The following is a 15724-nucleotide window of genomic DNA, read 5'->3' on the forward strand; positions in this document are numbered from 1 at the left end:
GTGTGGATGTGCCCTTCCCTTAAAACTCATTTTGGAATCCGGGAGTACATAAGTGGTGAGGTCACGGCAATGAGAGTCACTCCGGACCCATAACGGTGACTCTGAGTCGCTACCACTAGAAAGGTCACAGAGACTGAGGCGTCCATTCTATTGAGGCAGCTGCTTACAGCGACATCACCGCGCTCACAAAGGCCACCCTGGAAAAATGATGACAAAACATACCCACGTTCCCAGAACACTGGCCATTGTTACAATGCGAGCGTGGTATTTAAACCATTCAGTTCAAATTGGGGTTTATTCTATTAGCTCCTATTAAGCTGATTGAGGGAATTTTTTCCATGTGTGCAATCGTGAGGCTCTCAATGTCGGCCGCACAACGTGTGAAGTGGTCGTCCTTCAAATTCCCAGATGGTGGCAGAAGCTCAGATGAGACATTCATGCTAGGAACGCCTTCGGGTACAGACAGCCAATAGGAACGTAGCCTCACGGGACTACTTCTTACTGGATATAGGAGTCTAGTTACTAAGCAGTGTTAGGAGACAGAGTGAAAAGTGACAAGGTGCCAGCCAATCAGCTCCCAACTGTCATTTCACAGGCTGTGTTTGAAAAATGACAGTTGGCAATGTGTGCGACTAGTTCACATGGTGATCTCACGGTGCGTACACACTGGGCGATTAAAGTGGACAACCGAACGATATCGTTATCGTTCAGTCGTCCACTTTATCGTCCACTTTTATCACAAAAACGATGAACGATAAGGACGACGCGCGTTCCCGCGGGTCGTTCGTCATCATCGTTCATCGGGTTAACAGGCAGGCCAACCTGACGATGTCGTCAGGTTGCTGCATGTTATGGAATGGGGGAGAGAGCCCGGCGCTGAACGATATCGTTAATGATATCGTTCAGCGGGTGTGCTCAATGTCATGAACGACACTGAGCACACCCTGCTAGGGACACACTAGACGATATCGCTCAGGGAGCATTAGTGTGTACGCACCATTAGGCTTTCACTGTTAGAGCGGACTAAACTTCCTTCTGTAATATTTCTATGTCTACAGTAGCAGATTTTTGATCAAGCAGTTGCAGCAATTTCCATAATGCAGAAGTTATTAAACTATATATGAGAGTCGGTAGTTGTACTCGCTCAGTAGTTATTCATATAGACAAAAATAAGAGGTTTAATTGTTACAATATTTGTCTTTTTTTATTTTTACAACAATATAAACTTTATTAACAAAAACACAAACAGGGACAAGTTGTCAGTATTATGTCATAATGGCGTTTGTTACAGGACTGAACTAGAGCACTGACCACTGCGAGACCCCCGTCTTGCCGCGGGCTCACTTTACAGTAAGCAGCATTTTCTTGGTTCTTGATCATATCAAGTTCTAATTATATTAAAATTGATTCCTCTCAAGACAGATTTTTAGAGGAAATTATAATGGAAAGTGTGGAAGAAGAAGGACATTCTGAACTCCATACTGAGCATCAGCAGGAAGGAGAAGCTTATGGTGAGATGTATGGCTCAGATAGCGACGCCACTGACGAGTCTGCTGATTACCATAGAGCGGAAGAACAGCAAATTGAATTGCAGGATGCAGAGATGGAGGAACAACAACCTGCCAATAATGGAGTGATCGCAGAGTTTAAGGCCCAATATGGCGAAGAACATCTAGGTATAGATTACCAATACCGTCTTAGACAGCTGACCCATCCGGCAGATGAAGAGAAGTATTTAATGGTGACCACAGAGGATGATAGAGCTGAAATCTCCATGTTTGGTGGCACAATTTACCATCATAGGAACCACTATAAAGGATGGCAGAGAATGCAGATGGAGTATGCATCGATATGGACCCACCATGAGAGGCAGCCAAGTGACAGTGCTGACTTAGGAGAACCCATAGGTGACCTGGGTAAGACCACAGCAACATCGCCAATGGCAGCCTGGTTACAAAGAGCGAGTACAAGCAGGAGGAGACCATGGAAACGGCTGAGGACAGAGTACAAGCGATAAAGCAGCGTAAAAAAGACCTAAAAGCTGAAATCAAACAGAAAAAAGCTGAATTGAAACAACTGCAGCAGCAGAAGGATGACATCACCGAGAGGCTCAGGGAGGAGACATCGCGCTTTGGGTGGCCCTGCTTATTCAGAAGAATGAGAACATATACAGTTACAAATGTATTTCGCACCTCTAACAGGGTTGTCATACCTGTTGCATAGCGTCACCAGCTCCCAGCGCTAACACCATCACCCAGCGCTGCCTGCAACACTCATCAGTCACCATCACCCAGCGCTAACACCACCTAGCACTGCCTGCAATAGTCACCTCTGTCACCAACTCCCAGCACCGTCACCATCACCCAGTGCTGCCTGCAATAGTCACTTCTGTCACCAACTCCCAGCACCGTCACCATCACCCAGTGCTGCCTGCAATAGTCACCATCACCCAGTGCTGCCTGCAATAGTCACCTCTGTCACCAACTCCCAGCGCTAACAACAACATCCAGCGCTGCCTGCAACACTCCTCTCTGTTACCAGCTCACAGCGCTGCCTGCAATAATCACCTGTCACCAGCTCCCAGGGCTGTCACCAACACCGAGGGCTGCCTGCAACATTCATCTGTCTCCATCTCCCACCTCTGCCACCAACACCCAGCGCTGCCTGCAACATTCATCTGTCTCCATCTCCCAGCGCTGCCACCAACACCCAGCGCTGCCTGCAACATTCATCTATTAGCAGATCCCAGCGCTATCAACAACATTCAGCGCTGTCTGCAATAATCACCTGTCACCAGCGCTATCATCAACACCCAGCGCTGCCTGCAATAGTCATCTCTCTCTCCAGCTCCCAGCGCTATCATCAACACCCAGTGCTGCCTGCACCAATCATCTCTGTCACCAACATACAGCGCTGCCAGACATTTGCAGTCACCCATTTAAATATAAATAAAAACATATAGTAAATCAAACTATACAAGTGAATTGTTTACATTAAAAATCTATAATCGTATCATACATAAGCATTTCCATTATATGTTGGTACTGAATATGACAATATAACCTCAGGTTAGAACACAGCTGTCAGACCAGCAAAGGTCCCCAAATCGTATACGTAATATGAAATGAATAGATTTGCTGATTACAAGAAGGAGGCACTTATGCCATATAAAATGGAGTTAACTCTCTCAGTCACAAACAGTCGCTCTCTTGCTTCTTGCATAGTATATTTATTAATACTCAAAATGTATACTATATAATTTTACCATCAATACAGCTGGGATATACAATACTGGTTTTGGATGAATATCTACCTTACGCTGGAAGGCTGTGAGCGATAATTGTCCGTTGGTGTGAAAATGCTGGGGGAAAAAAGCGGGAAATTCCGACTTGTTGGTTATATCAATCATGTTTGGTGTAACCAAGCCAACCGGCCAATTCTTGTTCCAATGTAGGCAGTAAGTCGGAAACGTCCCCACCAACTGAGCCATTTTCAGCACTGAAGTCGGCGCTTGTGTAACGTTGGAATTTTACTATATTACAGAAGGGTTTCTGGCTCTATAATGATCTGGATAGGGCTGTCTTCGGACCCGTGCTGCCCCTAAGTTGGGTATACGCTAAATGATGTATCGTACGATCTATATTTTTGACACAACATCGTATAGTGTGTACACCCGATCCTTGATAATTTTGTTTCCTGACTCCTAATCTTCAAATGGTCTCTCAAGATGCACTTCTTCCTCAAAGCTTTCCAGCTCTCATCCTAACCCACTGCTCCATGCTCCTTCCTCACTATCTGCCCCATCTGTGTCACCCGTTTGTCTGCCCCTCCCCTTTAGCATGTAAGCTCTCACGAGCAGGGCCCTCGTCCCTCACGTGCTTCTCCTTGCCTTACTTATACTGTCATTTACTGCTAACTCCCCACAACATCACCTAACACTTGGTTGCTGACGCCCTGCTGCTTATGCGAAGTGTTATACAGCAATGTTTGTAAACCATGGTCTTGTCCTGCATTGTTTGTACTGTTAAACTATTGAGAACACAAGAAAAAACGTTATTATGTGTAAGGCGCTGCGGAACCCTTGTGGCACAATATAAATAAAGGATAATAATAATAATTATATTGCATGCTAAAGTAATTCAACATAATACAAGAGGCCATTAAATTTAAAAAAAGACTATCGCTCATTCCTATTAGACATGAGTTCCATTGCGGCGCAGGTAAGTGTGGCTGTAAGCCGCACTTACGGTACCTCCAGACTTGTGGATTTTTGTTTGCAACCCCATAAGGCTGGGATGCAATCGGGAAACCGTCTGACGTGATCCCGACAGCCGGCTTCCCGACGGCTTTATCTCGGCGTGGGTTAAATGACATGCGTCTATATCTAGACGCCTGTCATTTTCCCGACGTCGGGAGACAGGCGCCGGGAGCGGACAGCCACGGGGGGAGGAGGGTTAGGTTTAGCGCACCCGGGGGGGGGACAGGGTTAGGCACTTGGGGGGGAGGTTAGGGTTAGGCACCCCTAAGGAGGGTTAGGTTAGTTATTACTTACCTGAGGACAATCGGGATTTCCAGCGCTGTCGGGCTGCCGCTGCCGGGATCTGTTCATCTGTCGGGCTGCCGCTGCCGGGAATCAAACCGCCGGCCATGCAGCCGGCGGTATTTCATACCGATTCCCATAGGGCTGCGTACAAAAAGTTGCGAACCCATGGTGAGATTGGGGATTGAGGGGGACAAGTTGCGGTGTTCTACAACTCATCACTTTCGCGGCTAATAGGATTGAGCCCTATAGGGGGAGATGGGTCACACCTAAAGAGGACAGGTTGCCTATATCAACCAATCAGATTGTAGCTATCATTTGTCAGGTACATTCTATAAAATTATTGTATAAGCAGATTGGTTGCTCTGGGTAACTTCTCCACTTGTCCTCGTTAGAAAATTTGCTGCACCTCCCCCCTATATATTGCTTACAGAAGAACTGAGTTCCCGACATTGGCCCGTATTCAAATAGCAACGAAAAGCCGGGATCCGCGAAAAAGTATCGCCGATTGCGCCTTTTAGCCTGTCGAAAACTTATCTCTGTATTCAATTCCATCCGCTTTTCGCCTACGCGGAAATTCAATGCAAAGTAATACGTGAAAAAGATTTGCCTCTGAATAGGTGGAGAAAAAAAGTGCAACATTTTTGTTTTGGGGTGCAAAGGTGGGGAAACCACTCAGATCTCTTGGGACAACCCCTCAAAGGACAACAGAGTCACAAAAATTTCCTGAAAAAACTGAACACCCCAAAAAAGTACTTTGAGTTTGGGGGCGAAAAAGTGCAAAGTGGTGGGACAAGTTCGCAAACTACCGAAATAAGGTTCTGGGGGGGCTCTAAGAAGGGGTCAAGTGTTTTGGAGAATGCAGGTGCATTTTGGGGGGAGGAATTTCACTTTTTGTAAATGTTCACTTTAGAGACATTAAAACAGGGGTCTTCAACCTTGGCCATCCAGCTGCTATGGAACTACACATCCCAGCATGCACTGCCACCTTTTTGATATAACAGCATGCTAAAACTATGGCAGTGCATGCTGGGATGTGTAGTTCCCATTAGCAGCTGGAGGGCCAAGGTTGAAGCCCCTTGCATTAAAAGATGCTTGCACCCAATTTCAGGTACCACAAATTTGACAGGACTACTTATTTTCACCAAAAAATACTGCTTTATGCCATTCTTCACCACTTGTGCAAAGACGCTAATTAGTGGCAATTGTGAAGACTTAAGTACCCCAAACTGTTTTATTAGGGCTAATCGGGCACTACTACATTGATCCCCAATGTTTCTGCAGCTTATTGGGGGGTTCAGGCTGATTTCCCGGATTCTGACGCCACTTTTCACCTGTTTTGACTTCGCGTCTCGCCGTTCTTGCGTCTTTTGGAATTGAATACGGCGAATAGAAGGGGCGCGCACGATAAGTTTCCCCGGCTAAAATACGCGATGTAGGGGAAAAGTGCGGCATGCGAAACTTTATCGCGGATGCGAAACTAATTGAATACCGCCCATTGATGCTATGTGCCGTACGGGACCGACACAGTTTCCTGTCGGCATCGCATATTTTCCCTCGCACCCCATAGAGATTTTAGGGAAAACTTTAATTGTCGGCACTACGGTACTTGGACGATATACGCCCCCCAATAGAAGCCACAGAAAACTGACAAGCGAGTGAGACTATCTTTAAGGGGAGGGGTTCAATTCTCTGCGATGTTCGTGTCTGCACATCACGGTAGAATATGGTGGCCCAACATCTTCTGAAAGGGAAAACTAGTGATACTACTGGACGCAAAAACACCTTCCCCGACCATTGCGATGAATTAAAGCTCCCATTAAGTAAGCGAGAGATTGCGTGACCTACTAAAATGCATATAGCAGCAAATATATACATTCCAGAGTGGGCGCAGTATTAAGCTGGGAGCACACTATATGCTCCTCCAGTCATGCGATGTAGCGATACATTACATCGCTGTACATACTACACGATCCTGCATACGATGGCGCAATATACCATCACATGCTGTTCCATAACATCATGTCGGCCATGGAATCGTCCCATCTAATGTGCAGCACAGCAGACAGGCCGATTCAACGAACGACGGCAGCGAAGGACGGATCGGGCGCACGCACTATACGATGTGAACAATATATCGTTCTGATCCGCGTCGGAGCGATACATTGTACGATAAATAGTGTGTACCCAGCTTTAGTCTTCCATGTCGTTTTCAGTTTGTGTCAGGTGTGCGTCCGTGGATCCAATACAGGGACCAGTAGCAGCCGGTACACGACAGAGATCACGGTTGTTCCTTTCTAGAAGAATATTGGGAGACCGTGCAGATTTTGGCAGCATATTCATCCAGCAAGAGTAACAGAGAGATTCCCTAGATGTGAGAACAGAGGGCAGCGGCACGGAGCATGCTGTCATTTCTCAGGGATGCACGTTCCTGGCACTGCACCAAGTGCCAAAACATTGAAAACACTCACTTTGTCGGAGCATAACAAGAGAGTGGAAAAACTTAATCCGGCTCGGAGATGCCCGCTCAGTGACTAATGAAGGGTATTAATTGTCTGAGGTTACCGAATGGCTTTTTCCAACAGCCCTTGAAGATGCCGGACAGTGGGGGTAATTCAGCTTGGAACGGAATGGCAACGCTGCATGCAGGCAGCTTTGCAATTTCATCCTTGCTAATATGCAAATACAGCCGGAGGTGTACGACACCCGCTGAATTTGCGATTCCGGCACTGCGAACGAGGTCGCAGGCTGGGACAACCATCGCGACCATCGGACGTTTCCGGGAACATTGGTCGACCCCCGCCCTCGCACCTTAAATGCGATAAAGGACGGTGCCGGCCCGCCAGCTGGCTGATAAGTCTCAGCTTACTTAGGCTGGCCGGCTTGCGAGGCCAGGAAACTTAGTTTGTGGACGCAGCTCCTGGCCTCGCCGCCCCCGGAAAACTTGCGTGCAATGCTGAATTAGCCTCTGTATCCGTAAACGGTGGAGTGGAATGCACAATACAATGCAGTTAGATGTATGAGACGGTGGATTTGTTAGGGAGTAGACTGCAGTGATTACAAAGAGTATTATCCGCAAAGCTCTACAGACTTCTACATAACGGATATAGAACAATAGTGACAAAAAGTTACATTCTCGCTGTTACTTTGAATTATGTTGTAAATATGTTCACTTGGCATCACAGAGCCTGTACAGGTAAGCCAGACACTGAAGCAGCGTAGCTGTGCTACATTTGGCTAAGTCACTGTGACATCTGTCAGCAAAGGAATCCCAGCCGTTCCCAAATGGAAATATGAAACAGGTGTCAGGTTTAAGCAAAAGGGTGAACACGTCTGATGTATTTTGTCAAGCACAATTCTGGTTTCACAAAGCTATACATCTTACATGAAATAGCTCACCAAATGGCTGACATACTACAGTACCCTCTCAGGGGTCAGTTTATTAAACATATATAGAGCAGCCCCGAATATGAACGTTCCTAGGCTAGGTAACCAGAATAGTTTTTTCCGAGTCTATTTACATTGTATGGAGGCAGCGGGATGCTGGGATTTGTGAGAGAAATGCAGGAGATGTGAGGGAGACATTGGTAATTAGCCACTTTTCTTAAATAAATTGCTGCTTCCGTATTGATAGGTGTGAAGGGCTTCGTAAATAGGCCCCTGTGCGAGATATGGTCTAAAAGACATACGAATAGTTAATTGGCCCCAAAGCGGGTATCTGTATGTGTCTATGTAGAGATGGTAAACTCTACTAAGCCCACTTCCCCTTACTCACATCCGTAATACTTAGCAGAATATCGAAACCATCGGTACAATAGAGTACCATCGGACCCATACGCACAGTTGCACAATCCCTGACCTTACTCAAATTGCCACGCACGCTACGAGACCTCACACTGCGCAGTGGATTATTTGTCCCTCCTGGTGCCTAACCCTAACTGTCGGGGTAAGTGCCTAACCGTCTCTTCTAGTGCCAAACCCTAACCCTCCCTACTGGCGCCTAACTCTAACCGTCTCTTCTAGTGCCAAACCCTAACAGTCAGGGTAAGTGCCTAACCGTCTCTTCTAGTGCCAAACCCTAACCCTCCCTCCTGGTGCCTAACTCTAACCGTCTCTTCTAGTGCCTAACCGTCTCTTCTAGTGCCAAACCCTAACCCTGCCTCCTGGTGCCTAACTCTAACAGTCTCTTCTAGTGCCAAACCCTAACTGTCAGGGTAAGTGCCTAACCGTCTCTTCTAGTGCCAAACCCTAACCCTCCCTCCTGGTGCCTAACTCTAACCGTCTCTTCTAGTGCCAAACCCTAACTGTCAGGGTAAGTGCCTAACCGTCTCTTCTAGTGCCAAACCCTAACCCTCCCTCCTGGTGCCTAACTCTAACCGTCTCTTCTAGTGCCAAACCCTAACTGTCAGGGTAAGTGCCTAACCGTCTCTTCTAGTGCCAAACCCTAACCCTCCCTCCTGGTGCCTAACTCTAACCGTCTCTTCTACTGCCAAACCCTAACTGTCAAGGTAAGTGCCTAACCGTCTCTTCTAGTGCCAAACCCTAACCCTCCCTCCTAGTGCCTAACCCTAACCGTCTCTTCTAGTGCCAAACCCTAACCCTGCCTCTTGGTGCCTAACTCTAATCGTCTCTTCTAGTGCCTAACCCTAACTGTCGGGGTAAGTGCCTAACCGTCTCTTCTAGTGCCAAACCCTAACTGTCGGGGTAAGTGCCTAACCGTCTCTTCTAGTGCCAAACCCTAACTGTCGGGGTAAGTGCCTAACCGTCTCTTCTAGTGCCAAACCCTAACCCTCCCTCCTGGTGCCGAACTCTAACCGGCTCTTCTAGTGCCAAACCCTAACCCTGCCTCTTGGTGCCTAACTCTAACCGTCTCTTCTAGTGCCAAACCCTAACCCTCCCACCTGGTGTCTAACCCTAACTGTCGGGGTAAGTGCCTAACCCTAACCCTCCGGTAAGTGCCTAACTCTAACCCTAACCCTCCCTCCTGGTGCCTAACTAACCGTCGGAGTAAGTGCCTAACCTTAAAAAAAATAAAATGTGTCGATCATTTCGGTGTCGACCTAATGACATCGTCGACCTTCTGACCTGTCAACCTTCTTATCAGTCGCCCTTTAGTGTGTTGACCTTCAGACCCTTTCTAACTTGTATTGTCTACCAAAACATTGTGTACTTTTTCATTGTGGACCTAATGACTGGATACCGCAAGGTTCTGTGTACACTTTGTACCCTCCACACCCCGCACCCTAAGCCTAACCCTCTCCGTTAGTTCCTAAACCTAAGTCTCCACCCCTTCGTGCCTAACCCTAACCCTCCCCCCTTAAAGCCTAAACCTAACCCCTCCCCAATGGTGCCTGACCCTAACCCTCCCCCCTAAGGATGCCTAACCCTAATCTCTCCCCCTCAAAACCTAATGCTAACCCCGCTAACTGACCTACATACCACATACCAGTATGTTTTAGGATTGCGGGAGGAAACGGGAACACCCAGAGGTAACCCACGCAAACATGGGGTACATGCAAACTCCACACAGACAGGACCTTGGTGGGAATCAAACCCAAGACAACAGTACTGTGAGGCAGCAAACTAACCACTATGTCACTGCGCTGTCCTTATTGTAAAATATATTGGATACCAAAAAAGCACTGGGGGTGAAGACCCCCCCTTAAAACTGATACCTTGGGTACAGACCACTCTGTCTCGACTAGTACAGACTTTAAAAGGTCTCCTCGTTATGTATTTACACATCGGTTGACATAGAGATAAATTGCTTGGGCACAGTTGCTAACGCAGCCACACAATAACCGGACGCCAGTCACACGAGTAGGAAGGAAGTAACACTCATCTGGACCATGAAAGGTTAAATGGACACAGGAGATCAGACTGATTTACTCATATTCTTTTGGCTGACTAACTACAGGGGTGCTCAACCGACTCGTGGGAAACCTGCAGGATCCCTTCCCGGGATAAATTCACTCCGCAGCTCCCAACACACTGTGGGCCTGATTCAGACCCACTCGCAAGCGCTTGAGCGCTTGCGAGCGAGTCGATGGCGTGCTCTGAGCACGCGCAGCGACCGCTCTCTGCGTGCGCAAGCCCCGGAGGGAGAGAGAAAATCTCTCGCTCCGTGGCTCACTACAAAAGGGGCTGCAGTCGATGTTGATCGACAGCTCGCCCCGTTTTGTAGATGTGGCGGGGGGGGGGGTGGCTTCACAAACGGAGGCGTTCCAAAGCGAACGCCTGCCGTTTGGGGGCGGCGCACAGAAATCACCAGTGATGTCAGTGAGAGAGCTTCCGGCTCTATTAGAGCCAGAAGCTCTATGTGGCTTGCGGCCACGAGACCCTACCACAAGGGTCTCGTCGCAAGCCCGATGGTCGCGATGGTCTTGACCATCGTGACCATCATCCTGGCCGCTTGCAATAGCTGTGGGTGGTCACCCACAGCTATGCGAGCGGCCAGAAGGCCGCACGAAAAAAAAAAACGCCCAGATTCAGAGCGAGATTGATGACGACTGGAGTCGGTTAGCACTAGGTTGCGTTGCTCCGTCTCTGGATCAGGGCCTGTGCCCCCAGAAGTGGTTCATTATAAACAGCAGACAGGCATCCAGGACTCGGGCTCAATTAGTTCATTCCGGTCCGAGTGTCATCTGCCAAGAATCAGCACAAAGTGCTTTGTGATTTACATTTTATCCGAGTGTTGTTTCCACATTAAGGTAAAGCATAAACAGCTCCTTTTTAGTCCCTTTTCATCTGGTGAGCTGTACAAGGGCCTTCCCATGTGATTAATCCCAGTTCGGAGGAACCGGACGGGCCCTGGGGTCTCGTTCTTCTTTGTAGAACGAAAGCTTGTCATCATTGTATGTGGGAACACAAGGCCTCAGACACAACAGCCCAACGCGATTGCTCCCAACGGAGAAGGCAGTTTGCGTGGGAGTTTGGAGCAGGGGAGCCCTTGGAAAATACACGCGTCAATTTGAATGTGTAACCGATCAAACAAAGCGAGACGCTGGCTGGGTCTATAGACAATATATATGGAAACACTGGAGCACAGTATGGAAATAATCGGTGATGCGATACTCTCGTAGGGAGCAGCAGTTTGTCAGAATAACAACAGTTCAACACTCACCCTCATCTTCTACCCCCGGGAGATTTACAGGTAGCATAAGAATGTGCCGCGATGACAGCGAGCTAACGTAGGCCACATTTATCCTGGAGGTGTGAATACAAATAAGGGGCCTATTTTACAAGGTGCATTGAAGTCCCCGTTAACTTGATGATTCAATTTGCTCTAGATCACTGTGCGGACGCAGATTTATTTATTTTTTATTTGATGCTAATAACTCGTCAAATGAACGGAATCATTTAAGGAAGCTGCGATTACGGAAAAAAACCTAAACGTTTTATTCACCGCAGTCATGTCTTTGTCCTGAGATAAGTAGCATACAGTATACTGCGTCAAATTGTGGAATTGTGATGAGGCCCCGTAGCGAAAAAGAGAGATTAAAAAATAATTAAAAATTGCTTCACTTACATTCAAAGGAATATTATAAAATCTTGGGTAGAAAAAGATTGGGGGAAAAAAAAACATTACATAGGTGTAGCGCAACTTATTTATTTAAATATTGCTTTCAGGGCTTATTAAGATCGAAATATACACTTTAAAATGAACTAAAAGCAGGATACACGTTAGGCGATATTTTGAACGATTTGCCCGATTCCGACGGATCGGAATGACAAAAAGTTCAAATCGTCAAGTGCGTACGCAAATGATGTGGGGACAGGTATGTGGAGGTGTAATGATGTAGGAAAGGTATGTGGAGGTGTAAATGATGTAGGACAGGTAGGTGGAGGTGTAAATGTGGGACAGGTATGTGGAGGTGTAAATTATGTGGGACAGGTATGTGGGGGTGTAAATGATGTGGGACAGGTATGTGGGGGTGTAAATGATGTGGGACAGGTATGTGGGGGTGTAAATGATGTGGGACAGGTATGTGGGGGTGTAAATGATGTAGGACAGGTAGGTGGAGGTGTAAATGATGTGGGGCAGGTAGGTGGAGGTGTAAATGATGTGGGACAGGTACGTGGAGGTGTACATGATGTAGGACAGGTAGGTGGAGGTGTAAATGATGTAGGACAGGTATGTGGAGGTGTAAATGATGTGGGACAGGTATGTGGAGGTGTAAATGATGTAGGACAGGTAGGTGGAGGTGTAAATGATGTAGGACAGGTATGTGGAGGTGTAAATGATGTGGGACAGGTAGGTGGAGGTGTAAATGATGTAGGACAGGTAGGTGGAGGTGTAAATGATGTAGGACAGGTAGGTGGAGGTGTAAATGATGTAGGACAGGTAGGTGGAGGTGTAAATGATGTAGGACAGGTAGGTGGAGGTGTAAATGATGTAGGACAGGTAGGTGGAGGTGTAAATGATGTAGGACAGGTATTGGGAGGTGTAAATGATGTAGGACAGGTATTGGGAGGTGTAAATGATGTAGGACAGGTATGTGGAGGTGTAAATGATGTAGGACAGGTATGTGGAAGTGTAAATGATGTAGGACAGGTATGTGGAAGTGTAAATGATGTAGGACAGGTATGTGGAGGTGTAAATGATGTAGGACAGGTATGTGGAGGTGTAAATGATGTGGGACAGCTACGTGAGGTGTTGCATTGATGTGAGAGAGGGTTTCGAACTTGAGAAGTAAAAGTGTTTATTCTGATTTTTTTCCAAACTTGCTGAAAAACACAGCAAAATCACTGTGCAAGCATTCCCTGAACCCTCAAAATGCTGCAAAAACTTAAATTTTTTTTTTTTAAACTTGCTTCCTATAATATTTTTAACCATTATTAAACAGTGCTCAAAAACCTCCAGTACTTTCCTTATGGCCACTAACAGCCGTCTAGAAGGTCCTGCTACCTCAGTTGTACATCTTTTTGGGATCCAGGAAGGTTTCCCCACTTTTCATGCTCTTCTCCCAGTTAGCCATCTGTACAAAATTCACACAGCCTCGCCGCGGGTAACGCAAATTGGCATTTCTAATTGGATTGCGCATTTATTGGGAGTGTTAGGTTTAGGGCTCCCGGGGCGGAACTTAGGGTTATGCACCCCCGGGAGGTTTGGGTTAGGCTAGGGGAAGGGAGGGCTAGGGTTAAGCACCCCCGGGGGGGACTTAGGGTTAGACCACCCCCCCAGGGGATTTAGGTTTAGGCGGTGGGGAAGGTGGGGTTAGGATTAGGCAGAGGGGGGATTAGGGTAAGGCACTAGGGGGGGAAGGTTAGGGTTAGGCACCCCTAAGGAGGGTTAGGGGAGGGAATTAAGTTAGTGAATACTTACCTTAGGGACGATCAGGATTTTCACCAATGTCGGGCAGCCGCTGTCGGGATTCCAACTGCCGGACGCAAATCATACAGATTCCCTTCAAACAACTACTGCCATCTTCATTTTTGGGCGTCACTTCTATACTGGCCAATGGTATCTTTACATCTTGTTCCCACAAATTGACCCTACAGCCCAGTTGCTAGACACAGCTCTCTCATACAGAAAATGAACAGAATAGATAGAGCACACGGGACAAGACCAGTGGATTCCTGTGAAACCTTCCATGCGTGCCGCAGGTTTTGGCTGAATTTGAGATGGAGTTTTAGGAAGGCTGCAATACGAGCCGGTAACGGCCAAACAGCCGAGTTATTGTACCTATCGGCTTCCTCCGCTGACCTATTCTGGGATGAGAGACTGTGCTGCACCTTTAAGAATGCACCGCACAGCCTTACAACAGTCGCATTATGTCTCTGCCGCGTCAGAATAAACAAAAGTCTTTCTCAAGCAAACTTTTCAATATTTCCGTGACCTAAAAGCCAGGAGAGGAACAGGGGGCGACCGTGATGTGAGGCCAAAAATAGGATTTACAGCCGATGGACCGGGTGGTGACAGCTGCTACAGGGAATCTGGTAGTCAGGCTTATACCCCTTTCAGACATACCCCTAAGAGACATTCTTATACCCCTTTCAGACATACGACCCGGGAAATTTCCTGCTCAGACCCAGGAATTTCCCCTGTGTAAAATCCCGGGTATTTGGTGGAGACCCCCCTTTCACACTACATAGTCTACCTGGGAAAATTCCCGGGTAGACCCCTTTCAGACACAAGCCGGGTATTTCTGTTTTATACACACTGGATGTATTCCCCACCTCTCACTTCCTTCTCTGACACGTCAGCGCCACAGCCTAATCCGGACATGTCCCCCGAGATGTGCGAGGGGAGAGCGGGGGACTAGCCAGGCTGGAGCCAGTACTGCCATTCTGTAATGGGTCCCCGGGCTGCAGTGACAGGGGAGGCCCACTCTTGGAGCCAGGTTGATGGCGCTGCGCTAGAGCCGCTGCGCATTGCCCCTCGCAATAGGGGCAGTAGTGGTGGTCCAGCGGGAGTGTGGACGGGTGGTGAGCGGCAGCGCTGAGCGTCCTATAGGACGCTCTGCGTTGCCAACTCAGAGCAGCAGTGCTGAGCGTCCCTATAGGACGGTCTGCGCTGTCGGCTCAAAGCAGCAGCGCAGAGCGTCCTATAGGACGCTCTGCGCTGCCAACTCAGAGCAGCAGCGCTGAGCGTCCTATAGGACGCTCTGCGCTGTCGGCTCAAAGCAGCAGCGCTGAGCGTCCTATAGGACGCTCTGCGCTGCCAACTCAGAGCAGCAACGCTGAGCGTCCTATAGGACGCTCTGCGCTGTCAGCTACATGTCAAAGCTGCTTGTTGCTGCCCGGGAGTAGTAAATTCCCGGGTAGCACCATTCAGACAGAGGCAGGGTAATTTCCCGGGACTTAAGTCCCGGGAAAAACCCTGGTCGATTGCAGGGGCAGCTACCAGGGAACGTGTTCCCGGGTAGGTACCTTTCAGACAGACTTGGCTTCCCGGGAATTTGGCTGAGGCAGGCCAAATTCCCGGGAATCTCGGGATGTCTGAAAGGGGTATTAGTTACCAGTACTAACCACTCAGACCCTGCAGCAAAGAGCATCTAATGGGTAGATTGAGACATTTATACAGAGCCGTCCAGCTGGATATTAATCCATCGGGTCCCTCAGACTTTTCTCAACCACGTTGTTTTATTTAGAGCTTCAAGGTCAGATGTGGCCCTCTCAGAAGTGTATGGGGCCCTGGGAAAATGGCAGCCTTTAATAGAAGTTCCAAGTAGCCAGGTCTGC

General features: G+C 47.9%; 1 protein-coding gene across 1 annotated transcript in view; it reads right to left on the bottom strand.

The window, feature by feature from the left end:
* The window catches only part of COL27A1 (collagen type XXVII alpha 1 chain), a 291443-nt gene that overhangs the window by 265943 nt on the left and 9776 nt on the right, over positions 1-15724 (bottom strand). The gene's annotated exons all lie outside the window — the stretch shown is intronic.

Source organism: Taudactylus pleione, unplaced genomic scaffold, assembly GCF_031769625.1.
Source record: "Taudactylus pleione unplaced genomic scaffold, aTauple2 ptg000003l, whole genome shotgun sequence".
In the NCBI taxonomy this organism is placed as follows: domain Eukaryota; kingdom Metazoa; phylum Chordata; class Amphibia; order Anura; family Myobatrachidae; genus Taudactylus; species Taudactylus pleione.